The sequence below is a fragment of the Macaca mulatta genome, chromosome 6, assembly GCF_049350105.2.
Source record: "Macaca mulatta isolate MMU2019108-1 chromosome 6, T2T-MMU8v2.0, whole genome shotgun sequence".
NCBI classification, from domain to species: Eukaryota; Metazoa; Chordata; class Mammalia; order Primates; family Cercopithecidae; genus Macaca; species Macaca mulatta.
Window position 1 is genome coordinate 105,891,326 of NC_133411.1, and position 11,582 is coordinate 105,902,907.

Consider the following 11,582-nt stretch of genomic DNA (forward strand, 5'->3'; position numbering starts at 1 on the left):
AGGATCCACAGAACCAAGATCCGGGCCAGCTCCACAGCGGGCGATCTTGACCCCTCACCCGTGGTCCTGAGGCAGGGATCAGAGCCCCCTGGGCACATAGACCCTCCCAGGAACTGCAGGAAGGGGAAGCAGACGCCCCGGACCAGCGGCAGGACCCAGGGTTTCTGCCCTCCAGGTCACATGGGGACCAGCCACTGCACAGGTGGACACATGGTGTTTTAACCCGCCCTGGAGGAGGGAGCCTTCGCTCTCAGCGTGGAAGGGCGGAGACCCCCACCCTCGATGGGGCCTGGCCTCCCTGCTTTAACCCGTGCTGGGGGAGAGGAGCCCTCGCTCTCAGGGTGGAGACCGCAGCTGGATGGGGCCGGCCTCCCTGCTGGGCACAGCCTGAGCCACATGACCAAGGCCAGAGAGGATTACCAAGGTTCACCTAGCCCAGCTTCCCGCAGCCCCTGACGAGACCACTACCCTCATCTGAACAGCCCTGTCCATCACCAAGCCCCACCCTCTTCTGCCAGCCCTGCCCCCACAAGGCCACGCTTCTCCCATGCAAGCCCCGCCCCCAAGGCCCAGCTTGCCTGCAGCCCCGCCCCACTGTCTCCACCCCATCTCCTGCAAGCCCCATCCCCAAGGCCCAGCTCACCTGCATCCCCACCCTACTAGGCTCCACTCCTCACCTGCAAAGAGCCACTCCTCACTAAGCTCCTCACATCACTTGCACAGCCCCGCCCAACATAGCACGCCCTTCTAGAAACCCTAGACACACTAGGGTTTCTGCAGCCAAACCTGATGATTCGCCGAGTGTGAGCACGAAGACTCAGTGCCCTGATCTGTTCAGTCAGGTTTTGCCATCAAATAGTTTGCTCTAAACTTCTGCAGAATCTTTCAGTTTTCTGAGCCATTTGGGTTTCAAAATTATAAAGAAGAAATTGTAGACCTATACTTACTTGGGTTTATATTAAAATGGATTCATTTGTTTTTTGTTTTGTTATTTGCTTAAACCTTTTCCATTTTTTTTTTTTTTTAGCATAGTAACTAAAAATGACAACACTTCACATATTTGGCCAGCTGTTGGCTCTGTGCTATGCTTGATGTTGTAGCAAATGTAAAAGACAAACAGCTTACTGTCTAGAAAGACTGACGTGGCTGTGACTGGAGGCACATGGTGGATGCCATGCAGAGGGCCAAGGACAAGGGCGGGAGGAGGAGTGGGAGCTGCTGCTGCTGGGGGGAGAGGGAAGAGCTGGACAGGGTGGTGTGAGAAAGCAGCTGCCTCTGGGCAGGGCTCCAGAAAGGGAGCCAGGCAAGTGACTAGGGGGTTCCAGGCAAGGTCCAGGCATGGATGTCCTGACAACAGACTTAGTGCATTTGTGAAATCCTGCAAAGGTCGGGCAGACAGACACCTGAGTTTATAGTACTGGCTACTATTAATAAGGGCCTCACCCAGAGTGGTAGATTCTTCTCCTTTATTTTTCAAATTTTATACAAATGTACTTATTTTTGAAACTGGGACTCACCCTGTCGCCCAGGCTGGAGTGCAGTGGTGTGATCTTGGCTCACTGCAGCCTCGAACTCCTGGGCTCAAGCGATCCTCTCACCTCAGTCTCTCAAGCAACTGGGACAAGGTGCCAGCACGCCTGGCTCATTTTGTGTGTGTGTGTGTGTGTGTGTGTGTGTAGGTGTAGGTGTAGGTGTAGGTGGAAACTTTGTGTCTAGGCTGGTCTCAAACTCCTGAGTTCAAGCAATCCTCTTGTCTTGTATATTAGTCTAATCTCACACTGCTATGAAGAAATACCCAAGACTGGGTAATTTATAATGAATGAGCCAAAAAGTAAAGAGGTTTAATTGACTCACAGTTCTACATGGCTGGGGAAGCCTCAGGAAACTTACAATCATGGTGGAAGGCACCTCTTCACAGGGTGGTATGGAAGAGAATGACAAGTGAAGGGGGAAGCCCCTTATAAAACCATCAGATCTCGTGAGAACATACTCACTGTCACGAGAATAACATGGGGGAACCGCCCTCATGATTCAATTACCTCCTACCAGGTCCCTCCCACAACATGTGGGGATTATGGGAACTACAATTCAAGATGAGATTTGGGTGGGGACGAGGCCAAACCATATCACCTTGGCCTTCCAAAGTGCTGGGATTAAAGGTGTGAGCCACTGTGTCCAGCCATAGAAACTTACGATAAGTCATGTTTCTTGTTTGAGAAATAGCTACCATGAACGCTATTATTATTAAAGCTATATATTATTAGAAAGCAGACATCTCACTGTATCTGCTGATTTTAAATGCATTGATCATCTGATACAAAGTACGGTAAGCTTGGAAACAAGTAATTTAACAGCGGTAGATGATGCAGGTCGTAGTGGGCCGCTTTATGCATGACTGTTGGATGGCAGGCTCCCTAGATTGGGCTGAGGAGACCCGAGGTCTCACATCTGCCAGCGATTTGCTGTGTGCGCTTGGCCAGGTGACTCATGGCACCTGGACGGAGGGGGTGGCAAGTGATGTGGTGATCACAGGGACGTGGTATGTGATTGAGGGAGAGGGCTGGGTCGGCTGGCATGACTGGAAGAGAAGACAGTTTCTTTCATACCGAGGAGTATGGACACTTACCAGGAGGCTTGCCTAAGGTAGGAGAAGACCTTCCACCCTGCCCCAGGAGTGGGGAGCCTTTCATCTTTTTGGTGGGCATTTCTATCCTCCCAGCCCCTCCAGCTGTTCTGGAAGCCCCAGCTTTGTGCTTACAGCTACCATCGAGAATCCATCCCAAACTAAGGGAAGCAAAGACTGATCCCGGACCCTCTCCCCACTGTCGCCGACTAGCCCACTCCAGCATTGCCCCTCCTGCAGGCCTGTGCTTCACACTACAGGAGATTATATGCACAGAAACAGGAGACACACAGCCGATGTTGAAAGGGGTGCTGTGTTACTGAGGTGCAGTACACAAAAGCAGGAGGCACTCAGCAGGCGTTGGAAAGGGTGCTGTGTTATTTAGGTGCAGCACAGTACCGTGGGAAGGGCAGACACCAGGGTGAATCCTGAATCCTGGCTCTGATTCGGGCAGCTTGTTTCATCACCCTGAGCCTCAGTTTTTTCATCTGTAAATGAGGATGAGAATACCTCCCTCACAGATTCTATGTGACATGATTAGAAAATGCCTAGCCAAAACAGAATAAAAAATTTAAAAATAAAAAAATGAAAAATACCTAGCCAGTAATAAGCACTCAAAAATATACATAAATACGCACACATTCGCATTTGCCTTCTTTAGGTCTTACTTTCCTTGTTTGTAGGATAAGGGACTTGGACAGGACAGTTCTGTTCTCTCCAGCTCTGAAATACTGGCTTCCCGGTATCACCTAATTTCAGGCAGAAAAGCCAGTTTTCTCAGTGTGTCGAAGATCACCATTTCACAGGCTATTTTGTCTACGTTTAACTACTCGTGTTTTTCTGGTTAACTCAAGTGACATCTGTTCCCGAGCTGTTCCTGACGGTCATGAAGCTCAGCCACGATGACAGAGGAGCCAGGTATTTACACCTGGCCAGAGAAGACACGAATAATCTGTTCAGGTACGTGGTGCATTGTAAGAACATGGTCTTGAACGTTTTATTTAAATCGGGGATGTCCAATCTTTTGGCTTCCCTGTGCCACATTAGAAGAACAACTGTCTCAGGCCACACACAAAATACACTAACACTAAGGACAGTTGATGAGCTTAAAAAAAAATAGAGGACCTAAATGTTTTAAGAAAGTGTAGGGATTGTGTTGGGATGCATTCCAAGCCATCCTGAGCATGCGGACTGCAGGCTGTGGGTTAGACAAGCTTGGTTTAAAGCACTGACTGTATGTTATGTGGTTTAAATATCATCTCACTAGTATTTTTATTGACAGAGCATCTTGAAAAATAAGGAAAAGCTTACACGGACTTACAATCTCATCAAAATACAATTTTATAGTCTGAATTAACGATTTACATTAGAGTTGGGAAACCCCGTGTTGGAGGATTATGGTGTCAGAATGATGATTTCTAGTAGCCTGAGGTGATGATGCATCTGGGAACTGTGTCCGCAGCACTAAGATGAACATTTTGTATTCTAGCCATTCTCCTTCCCTAGCGTTCTGTTCCTCTCCCTTCCCTGGCGTGCCGTTCCTTCTTCCCTAGCGTGCAGTTCCGGACCACTCCCATGGACAGTACCGGTGTTCCTCACATTCTTGAGCATACCATCCTTTGTGGGTCTCGGAAGTATCCGTGCAGAGACCCTTTCTTCAAAATGTTGAACCAGTCCCTCTCCACCTTCATGAACGCCTTCACAGGTAAGACCAGCATCCTGAACGGAAAACCGTGTTTGGGTTTGCCAGGCACACCCACTGGAATTCAGTTAGTTTCTGAGAAGGGATGAGAGGAGTGGGCAATTAATGTTCTAGAAAAATTTTTATCTCTCTCTACTTGAAGGACGTCAGAAATTTCATCCTTCAGGAAAGCCACATGGTAGCGAGGTTATAAAAACTAGTGTTTGAATAAAACGTACGTGAACTTTTCCCAGAAAGGTTCAAAACAATTTTCTCTTGGGATATCGCTACAATGCCAGGCCTCCAGAGTTACCACTAACGTTGATGTTTGACTTTTAGTAAGACTGACACTAGTGGATAGGGTGACAATGAACAGTGCACTCTGTGAAGGAGTGACATCGAAGAGCAAGTTAAATCCATGCTGCTACAGAATGAGGTCATCTTTGTAGACGTGTGAAAGTCTCTGGAGACACTTGAGAGAGTTTAGATGTTCGCTGAAGAAAGACCTGGTGCCCGTCCAGTGCAGATCCTGAGATGAGATGGGAAAGCTGGCACTCAGGGTGATGAGCTGGGACAGCTGCTGAGGTCGGGGGCCAGAGCATGGAGCCACTGCCCGATCTCAAGAATAGCTACAACTTACTATCCTAGGACAAAGGGGAAATGAGGCTTGAGATTCAATAATTTTAGTAGAAATCTGTTTAATTTTACAATTTCACTTTTCATTTGTACCCAGCTAGTGATTATACTCTGTATCCATTTTCCACACAAAATCCCAAGGACTTTCAGAATCTCCTCTCAGTGTATTTGGATGAGACCTTTTCCCCAGGTTTACATGAGCTGGATTTCTGGTATGTCATGAGTGATTAACTAGTTGATACAGACTTTAGTATTTGAGTCACTGTCAGCTTATAATTATTTGTCCTCAGGCAGGAAAGATGGCGGCTGGAATATGAGAACCCCAGCGACCCCCAGATGCCCTTCATCTTTAAAGGAGTCATCTTTAATGAGACGAAGGGAGCGTTTGTAAGTTTTCTTTTTTATGTTGTGTTCAGCTTACCTTACCCATGTACCGTATCATGATATAGACACATCTGGAAGATGGTTGATTTTTCTTCAATATTCGCATTATAGGTGACATGTTCTTGGATTAGCTGGGGTCAGTGCTGTGAACAGAAGCCAGAGGGTAGCAGCGCCAGGCTGCTGTTCTTCCCAGCAGGTCTCAGACCATGTCTGACGACCCCCGTGTATGATCTGCAGGGAGAGAAAAGCTGTTTTCATACCACTATCAACACATTGTCTTTTACACTCATTCTTGCCCAAGCACATGGTGTACTTTCTAGAGGTTGTGTGGCGAGGTGTGTGACACACAGCAAGCTGGATACAGAGCAGATGAGGGAGTCCAGCTTCACCTCTGAGCCAGACACTACAGAGATTTGCAAAAAAGGCAACACAGCATCACTCTAAGTAGTGTTTTACTTTGTTATGAGAAGTATTTTTCAAACATATTTATATTAACATGTAATGATGGCTTACCTTAATGTATAATTATTTTTTAATACTTTAATTTTTTAATCAACTTTAATTTAGAATATAGAAAAATTATATAAACACACACAGGTACCTACACAGGCAAAAAAAGCCTACATAATCAAAAGCTGTTTGGGTCCTCATTAAAACCCATTTGTGCCTAGTGTTCCATTATTGGAATCCTAAGCTTGTGGGAGTTATTTATATCCTACAGCTCAAGGTCATTGCCAAGGTCTGATTTTTACAAAAAAAAATTGCCACCTCAGGCATAAATGGGTTAATTTTTCAGGGTGTAAAGGAGTCTTGAGACCATTTTGGATTAAGAGCTGCTGTCCTGGGTCTGTGTCTTCATGTCCCCTTGTGACTTTGACAACCTGCCTGTGCTGGTGTCCCTAAGGCTCATAGGTGGCCTGCTCTCTGATTTCCATAGCCTCCCTCAGCTGGTGAACCATTTCTTACCTTTTCATTCTCAATTTGGTCGTCTTTTCTTCCAAGGAGTCTTCTTGAAACTCAAGTTGGGGTGACAGCTTCTCCCCACTTGCCTGGTGGCTGGTAGGCAGACCTGGTGATCCCTCCGATTTACAGCCCTCGGCTATGAGTTTGTTGCAACACACATCAAAAGTCCATTGTTCTCAATCCTTGGGTTCTGTGCATGGGTGATGAGTGATTGAATACAGTGTTAAACAATGCCTACAGGGGTGTCTTTTTTTTTTTTTTTTTTTTTTTACCATTAGAAGAGTTTTATTTGCAAAGTATTACAGGCATATGCACCAGAATGTGATCGATTGGCTATATTGAAAGGAATGTAGTGTGTGTGTATTATTTTATATATATATATTCTTATTTATTTACTTCACATTTCAAGACAGACAATGAGAGGATATTCTCCCAGCACCTTCAAAACAGACTTCTTCCCCACCACACGTACTCAGTGGTCTCTGGGGGTGACCCACTCTGCATCCCGGAGCTTACGTGGGAGCAGCTTAAGCAATTTCATGCCACTCACTATCACCCAAGCAATGCTAGGTAATATTTTGTTGGAAAAGTTTGATGGTGGATTGTGAAAAGTTGACTTGTTTATGTTCTTACATTTTCATGACATGGCTTCTCTCACATTTAGCGATGCTTAAGAAATGTCTAAGTGTAGGTAAGATTCTTGGCCTAAGTTTGCCTATCTTACTTGGACATTGATTTTGGACATTTACAACGATAGCCTTCGGTGGGCTCAGAATGGTGGTTACAAACACGGTGTTTAGAGACCCCCAGAGGAGGGTCCTGGCCCCCAGCTTCTTGCATCACTTCCAGCTTTGTTGCATGGAGAGTGGGGGTGCATGGATGGTGCCCACCCCGACCCAGGGTGTGTGAAGCTTCGAGTCTGTCCTTGGCACGGAGAAGTGCTCTTCCGACAGTGGATGCAGTCACAGAACCTTAATTACATTCTCACGTTCTGATACATCGCTTGTTTCTTTTTTTTTTTTTTTTTTATTTATTATTATTATACTTTAAGTTGTAGGGTACATGTGCATAACGTGCAGGTTTGTTACATATGTATACTTGTGCCATGTTGGTGTGCTGCACCCATCAACTCCTCATTTACATCAGGTATAACTCCCAATGCAATCCCTCCCCCCTCCCCCCTCCCCATGATAGGTCCCTGTGTGTGATGTTCCCCTTCCTGAGTCCAAGTGATCTCATTGTTCAGTTCCCACCTATGAGTGAGAACATGCGGTGTTTGGTTTTCTGTTCTTGTGATAGTTTGCTAAGAATGATGGTTTCCAGCTGCGTCCATGTCCCTACAAAGGACACAAACTCATCCTTTTTGATGGCTGCATAGTATTCCATAGTGTATATGTGCCACATTTTCTTAATCCAGTCTGTCACTGATGGACATTTGGGTTGATTCCAAGTCTTTGCTATTGTGAATAGTGCTGCAATAAACATACGTGTGCATGTGTCTTTATAGCAGCATAATTTATAATACATCGCTTGTTTCTTATGTCACTAATATAAGGTTATTATCATAATAATATAGTTTTATATATTATATAAAACACTAATAATTTACATAGAAATGCTAACGTAAAAACATATTTGAAAGATTATTTTACATAAAAAGAATTATGAAAACTTTCAAGCATACAGAAAAGTAGACTAGGATAATGAGCCCCTAAACACTTATCACATAATAGATATCCTTTTCCTTGTGAAGTTTTCGGAAGTAAATTATAAATGTTATCATTTACCCCTAAATATTTGAATTTATGACTCTAAAACATGAGGATTATTTCTTACATGAGCTAATGCAATTTTCAGTTTTGATAGAATAAAACATACTTTCTTAAAACTGCCTATTTCTTATTCCATATTCAAATTTTCTAGTTGGCCTCAAAGTGTTTGTGGCACAGGGTCCCACAGATCGCAGCTGGTCAGCCCGGGTCTCTCCTGGGCACCCTCTCGGACGGCAGCGGAGTGTGCAGGCCGGGTTTCCTCCGGGCGCTCTCACTTTCCAGGTGACCTGGCTGCTTCTGTGTGGTGTTGGGTGCCATGTTCCTGTGTTTCCTGAGAACTGGAACTTAGATCCAAAGACTTAGTTTGAGTCAGGCTGTGCCTTTTGAAGCAGAGTCCCTCGTGGGGAGTTCTGCATAGATGGCCACATTCTACCATCCTGTGAGGCCTGCTTGCCTCCACTGGGGGGTCTCACGCCAGCGGGGTGCATGCTGAGAGTCGGCCACTGTCTTGTGAAGATCTGCTTTCTCCCTTCAGCCACGGAGCAGCTGGTGCACTTGAGTTTCTGGTGTCCTGTGATAATGAGTTTCTCATCAACCTATTAATGGTTTTCATATTCATTGAGGATTATTGTCTGAATCATTTATTAGAGTTTGTGAAGTTTTCAAATTCTGTAATTCTTCATTCGTTTGCTGGACTTCTTCAAAGAAGAGCTCCACATCAGCTGGGGCTGTTGGGTTATCTTGAAATATGGTTCAGTGGAAAAGGCAGGGGCGGCTGCTCTCCCTGGGAATTCCAGTTTGAAGAGGAGGGGCGGTGCAGGAACTACCTCTAATGATGACAGAAGAGGCTGTCTTTTTTTTTTTTTTTTTTTTTTAAAGACAGGGTCTGGTTCTGTCCCCCAGGCTGGAGTACAGTGGCATGGTCTTAGCTTACTGCAGCCTCAGCCTCCTGGGCCACCTCAGCCTCCTGAGTAGCTGGGACTACAGGTGTGCACCACCATGCCCAGCTAGTGCTTATATTTTTTTGTAGAGACAGAGTCTTGCCGTGGTGCCCAGGCTGGTGTCGATCTTCTGAGTTCAAACAATCTGCCCACCTTGACCTCCCAAAGTGCTGAGATTACAGGCGTGAGTCATTGCGCCCAACATGGAGAAGAGAGTTCTTTCTTTTCTTCTTTTTTCCCCCCAGTCTTATTTGTTTTGTTTTTTAGCACCCCTGTGACCTCACAGAAATATTTCTGTATATGTACATATTTGAGACTATGTGATCAGGTAGAATTTATTTTTATGCCCACATTTTCTCCAGCTGTTGGCCCATTTTGGTCTCACTTCTTTGGTTTCTACACCCCTACTCCCACCTCCCTAAAGCATGCACAGCCAGGCCCTCCCTGCTCCAGAGATTCAACTGTCTGTTTCCCAGGGAGCTCTGATTTCTGTGGCTAGTGGGGAAGGGCCTTTGGAGAGTAGCATGTGGACACTAGGGGTGGTGATTGCTCCTGGATTCTCTCAACCCTGAGAGTATAAAGTTTGTTTCTAAATTCTAGAATAAGACATTTCTGAAGGTTCTTTAAGGTACTAGTTCCCCAAATCTTAACCATAGCTCAGGCAACATAATAAAGAAAAAGATAAATTCTGTCATTGTGACCTTTTTCCTCTGGTTGAATAAATGTGTTATCTGTATTAATATGTATAACCTTGAACTTGTTGCCAAAAATTGAGTTTTGTGAAATTGTCAGTTGGATTACTCTATTACTGTACTAGGGTTATAAAGTATTTTAACAAATACCTCTTTTGGTTTTTGCCACATCTCTAGATGAAGTTTAAAATGAAAGATCAATGTTTGGCTAGGTGTGGTGGCACATGCCTGCAAATCCAAGTACTTTGGGAGGCCAAGATGGGAGGATTGCTTGAGGCCAGGAGTTTGAGACCAGCATGGGTAACAGTGAGAATCCATCTCTAAAACTTAAAAATTAGCCCAGTGGGTGTGGTAGCTCATGCCTGTAATTCCAGCACTTTGGGAGGCTGAGGCGGGGAGATCACCTGAGGTCAGGAGTTCAAGACCAGCCTAATCAACATGGTGAAACTCTATCTCTACTAAAAATACAAAATTAGCTGGGCATGGTGGCAGGCACCTGCAGTCCCAGCTACTCAGGAGGCTGAGGCAGGAGAATGGCGTGAACCCAGGAGGAGGAGCTTGCAGTGAGCGGAGATTGCGCCACCTGCACTCCAGCCTGGGTGACAGAGCGAGACACTGTCTCAAAAAAAAAAAAAAAAAAAAAAGCTGGACATGATACACAAGGTGACCCCAGGAGACTCCTGTGCAGAGTAAAAATGAATCCCAGCACTAAACTAGTCCCTGAAGTCCCTGCAGCATTCTCCCCACCACCCAACCCTGTGTCCACCTGCACCCGCCCAGAAAGAACAGTGACATCACCCCACAGCAGGAGATCACCAGCGGCGGCCGCCGCACCCCGGGTAGCTGGGCCACCCCCAGGGTTTCACAGGTGGAGAGGGAGCCTGGGAACGTGCATTTCTAACAATTTCCAGGTGACAGGGCACCACACTTAAAAATACACAACACTAGGTCCTGAAAGGACTTCTATTCACTTGCACATTGTTGGGATGGAGCCCTACATTGCGAAGGGCTTTTCTTCACGTGTCATCCTTGAGCTCAGGGGCTGGCAGCACTTGGTGGGACCTAGTAGGGCATCCCTTGCTGACTGCACACCCACAGCCAGAGCCCTCACGGGGATGATTCTCACAGGAAGCCCGCAGAGCTCCTGACACCTCCCTGAAGGGATGAGAAACCTGAGGCTCTGAGGGGGATAAACTGATTACTGGAAGGTAACGACATTAGTGAAGTGGTGAAGCTGCAGTGTAAACCATAGTCTTATTTCATTTTAACTTTCAAGACTTCCTGATTTCCTCTATTACAATGCCTGTGCCTTAGAGTCACCAATGGGAACTTGAAGGAAAATAATGCCTGCTGAGGCCAGATGCTCACTTAATTGCCTGGGGGTGGAGCCTGTGTGGTTCTAAGCCCTCCCTCTGAACTTCTGAATGGTGAGGAGTGCATATCAGCTGCCTCCTGCTGGGCCCTGCAGGGCGAAACCTGAGGAAGCCCCAGGAACATTCAGTAAGGGGTTAGGAGGGAGGAGAACATGGTTGGATGAAAAATAAGAAGGAAATGCACCAGCATTTACTGGCAGGCTCTGTCACCCGCAGGACAGGGAGGAAGACATGCACACCTGCAGTGCGGGCTTTCACAGCCTGGCAATGAGGGCTTTCAGCCTCACAGGTAAATGTCACCTGTTTCACCATCTTCTTAGGGCTGTCCTAGGGCCCCAGCACACAGCTATTTGGGACAAAGGGCAGTTTCAGTGTCTTTCACTCCACACTCAAGCTACAGATTGTCCTTATAGCTCAGGTATCCTGGGGATAATCCATCTCCTTTCATTTTGGTTTTGGGAGCCCAACCCAAGAACCAAAAAATTTCCTAAGGATTTCCAGGAGAAAACATCTTCCC

The 11,582-nt window shown here is 46.1% G+C and overlaps 1 long non-coding RNA gene across 1 annotated transcript; it reads right to left on the bottom strand.

Annotated features, from left to right (window-relative positions):
• Positions 1-3,870: 3,870 nt before the first annotated feature.
• LOC144341508 (uncharacterized) lies at positions 3,871-6,436 on the bottom strand. Its single transcript, XR_013418467.1, has 3 exons — positions 6,291-6,436; positions 5,362-5,555; positions 3,871-4,948 (listed from the first exon to the last, which is right to left on the bottom strand). It is a non-coding gene; the product is annotated as an uncharacterized LOC144341508 (long non-coding RNA).
• Between the last annotated feature and the right edge of the window lie 5,146 nt (positions 6,437-11,582).